Source organism: Peromyscus eremicus, chromosome 2 (assembly GCF_949786415.1).
Source record: "Peromyscus eremicus chromosome 2, PerEre_H2_v1, whole genome shotgun sequence".
Lineage (NCBI taxonomy): Eukaryota > Metazoa > Chordata > Mammalia > Rodentia > Cricetidae > Peromyscus > Peromyscus eremicus.
In genome coordinates this window covers 79,741,814-79,746,352 of record NC_081417.1, presented here as the reverse complement: position 1 = coordinate 79,746,352, position 4,539 = coordinate 79,741,814, and positions in this window count along the sequence as shown.

Here is a 4,539-nt window from a genome sequence, read left to right as displayed (position 1 = left end):
AAGACTTAGTTCTGATTCTACTAATCAGGAATGATAGGGGACACGAGCCAGGAAGCAAATGACTATACTCGGAGCTCTCAGGAGGGAGAGGCAGAGGATCAGGACTTCAAAGTCATCTTCGGCTCCCAGTAAGTTAAGAGCCAGGCTAGGCTATGGAAAGAGAGCCAGGCATAGGAAGAATGGGGACACTTTACTGCCAACCTTCAGAAATAAAAGGGATCACAAGAAATAACATACATATATCCTGGCAGTGGTGGCGCATGCCTTTAATCCCCACACTTGGGAGGCAGAGGCATGTGGATTTCTGTGAGTTCAGACCAGCCTTGTCTACACAGTGAGTTCTAGGACAGCCAGGGCTACACAAAGAAACCCTGTCTTGAACCCCCACACACACAAAAAAAAGTGATTACAAAGAAATAACATATAACAGTATGCTAAGAAATGACAGTTTAGATGAAATAGCGACAAATATTTAGAAACTACAAAAACAGACTAAAGAAGAAACAGAGCTGGAATGATGGCTAGGCAGTTAAGAGCACTGGCTGCTCTTTCAGAGGACCTGGGTTCAATTCCCAGCACCCACATGGCAGCTCACAACCATCTGGAACTCCAGTTCCAGGGCCTCCAAAGGTACCAGGCATGCATGTGGTACACAGACATACATGCAGATAAAACTCCCAAACACATAAAATATAAATAAAAAAAATAAATAAATAGGTATTCTAAAGACTTATAACAATGGGTTGAGTTTATAATTAAAAAAACAAAAACAAAAAAAAAACTACCCCAAAAGAAAACCCTAGCCCATATTGCTTCATGGGCACATTCTACCAAAAGTTAAAGAATTAAATGTCTTCACCAACTCTCCAAAAAAAACAAAGAATATCAACAAATAAATACATAAACTTCCCAACTTATGAGTCTTTAATACCCAAACTAGGGACATCACAACCAAGTTATAGCCATTAGGGCTAGAGAGCATGGTGGCTGAAGCCTGTAATCCAGCTGCTCAGGAGGCAGAGGCAGGAGGATTGTAAGTTTGAGATCAGCCTCAGCTATATAATAATTGATACACCAACCCAAGTACACAGTGAGATCCTGTCTTAAAAATAAGCTAGCAAATTGAATCCAAAGACATATAAAAATAGCCATATACCATAGTCAAGTGGCATTATCCCAGGAATGCAGGTTGGTTTAACAGCCAAAAAAAATCTATAATATATTAATAGAATATAAAAACCAAAAATATATACTCCTTACAATAGAAAAACAATAAAATTACAAACTCCAATATCTTTTCACAGTTAAAGAACAAAACAATTCTCAACAAGTTAAGGGTAGTAGAAAAAATAATCTAATAAAGACTTCTATTAAAAGACCCACAGCTGGGGGGCTGGAGAGATGGCTCAGAGGTTAAGAGCCCTGGCTGCTCTTCCAGAGGTCCTGAGTTCAATTCCCAGCAACCACATGGTGGCTCACAACCATCTGTAATGTGATCTGGCGCCCTCTTCTGGCATCCAGACAGAACACTGTGTATATAATAAAGAAATAAATCTTAAAAAAAAAAAAAAAAAAGACCCACAGCTAACAACTTACTTTGTGGTAAAAGTATTTTTTCTCCTGAGATCAATAGTAAGACAAGGATGTCTGTTTTCACCACTCCGTCAACACTATACTAGACAGTACAGTTAGACAAAGTACACTAAGAGGCTGGCAAGATGGCTCAGTGGTTAAGGGTGCATATTGCTCTTGGGGAAGACTCAAGTTCAGTTCCCAGCTCCTATGTCAGACAGCTCATGACTTCACAGCAGTTGAGGCTGTCTGCACAAGATATGCACAATCTTATACTGTAGCTGAAAGTTTTCCTGTGTCCTGCCCAGTCCACAGCCGCTCAGACCCAAGTAAACACACAGAGGCTTACATTAATTAAAACTGCTCAGCCATTAGCTCAGGCTTCCTACTGACTAGCTCTTACACTTAAACTTAGCCCATTTCTGTTGATGTATATGTCGCCACGTGTTCCATGGCTTTACCTGTGTGCCATTACATGCTTCTCCCTGGACAGCCAGGCTGGTATCTCCTGACTCAGCCTTCCTTTTCCCAGAATTCTCCTTGTCTGCTTATCCCACCTATACTTCCTGCCTGGCTACTGGTCAATCAGAGTTTTATTTATCAACCAATCAGAGCAATACACATTCACAGCATACAGAATGACGTTCCATAGCAGCTTACCGGTACCTTTACATCTTGCTTCTTCTGGCGGTGGCTAGCAGCGTCCTCTGCTCTGTCCTTCTCCTTCCTCTCTCTCTAGTTAGAATGTCCCGCCTAACCTTGTTCTGCCTCACCATTGGCCAAACAGCTTTATTTATCAACCGATCAGAGCAACACATATTCACAGCATACAGAACATCCCACAGCATTACCCAACTTTTTCTTAAATTTTATTTAATTTATTGTGTATTTGTGGTTTGTAGCTATGAGTGCAGGCAGGTATGAGCCATGTCATACACAGGGAAGCCAAAGGACAACCTTCAGAAGTCAGTTCTGTCCTTCCACTGTGGGACTGGAGGAATGAGTGTGGGTCTTCAGTCTTGCACTGCGAGTACTTTCAACACAGAGCCATCTCACCTGCCCCCAATCCTAACTACCTCAGGATCCAGGAGAAGAGTACAAAACCCGTTCTACTAAGCATGTTTGAGCATGTAAGCATTATAAGATACCACATACTCCCCTCCTACTTGATCAGTTGTGGTGTTTGACTGAGAATGGCCCCATGGGCCCATACATCTGAATATTTGGTCCTCAGTTGGTGGAACTGTTTGGGAATGATTAGGAGGTATGGCCTGGATGAGGGGGTGTGTCACTGGGGACTGGCTTCGAGGCTTCCAAGGACTTGCATGATGCCCAGTGCTTTCTCCCTCTCTGCCTCATACTCCCAGATCAAGATATAAGCTCATAGTGGTTCTTCCTGCCATGACTTCGCTCTATCATCATGGACTCTAAGCCCCTGAAACTGTGAGAGCAAATTAAACACTTCGTTGTATAAATTGCCTTGGTCACTGTGTCTTATCCCAGCAATAGAAAAGTAACCAAGACTCCAGTCTATTCTCATGAACTAAAAGTCCATCCTCAGTCGAGTCTCCCACTTCCTGAGATGCCACACCTGACATCCAGTGCAATAGAAGAACCAGCCTAAGTCCATGCGGGGTCCGTCCTTCACGTCTCTAGCTCCCATTCTGACTGGTGACACCTGCAGATGCCCCAATCCCCATGCCCAAGCTCTGGCTGCATGCCCTCTAACCAGCCTCTCTTAACCACCTCAAACCCAGCAGTACACACATAGATGGTGGGCTCAGGAAAGAGCCTTGCAGAGGCCATGGAAGCAAGCATGAGACCATTTAGACAGCGAATTCTAGGGTTCCAGACACCAGTGGCCAAATACAAAAGAAACGAGACTTCAAAAAGGTATGCTTGGGGGACGGAGGGGTTAATATGACTAAAATACATGGTATGCATTATGAAGTTCTCTAAGAATTTTAAGAATTACATTTTAAAAGAAGGTATGCTTGTCATTGACCTTATAGACTTCTCCTTCCATAAGAAACAACATTAGCTAGAAAAACAAAACAAAGCAACAGTAGGTCTTTCTAAAGTATGTGGTTCAACCCAACCAAGGGCCTTTCTTAACAATACCCCAGGTAGTGGGAACTTAGAGTTTTGCTATATTATATTATTATATTATATTATATTATATTATATTATATTATATTATATTATATTACATTACATTGTATTGTATTATATTATATTATATTTTTATGCAATTTTCAAATTTTACAGGTTAAAAGATTTCAGGAGGTTTTTTAATAGTAAAGGTTTTTTAAGGACTAAACACAATGGAAAAAAAAATCCATCCAAAAACCAAGTTAGAAGTCTCCTGAGACTTTGGAATTCTGGGTCTTTGTAAAACATTGAAATTTCCCTGAAGACTAGATTTCTTAGAAACTAGAAAGTAAGCTCTTCTGAGTTGGAATAAATTCTAGGAAAAGAGAAAGAAAAAGGGAGGAGGGTGTACAAATTAAAAGAGACTAGAGCATAGTGAGAAAATACAACTTATGGAGCTTGTTTGAATTCTAATATGAATATGTCAACTGTTAAAAAACTTAATAAGACATGGAAATTTGAATATGCTTGGATATGTGGACTCAAGCAATCAATATGATTCTGTGGAATGAGATAATTTTTAGATGTTTCGCACTTTTCTTTTAGAGATCCGTACTGAACTATCTGTAGATAAGATAAACTTTAAGGTGGGGGACCACACAGTGACCACCACCTGATAACGGCACAGGCCCCATCACCAAAGGAAGCCATCTCCAGGGAAGGAGAGGAGCATTTAGGGATATTATAGAGGTTCCTTCCCATAGCTGAATCCAGCTTCCCATCACTACAAAGATTTCAGAAGAGAAATAAAGGGGACCCAGAAAATAGACACAAGGAAGCACTACCTCCTCTCCTCCTGGAAATAGAGCACAAGTC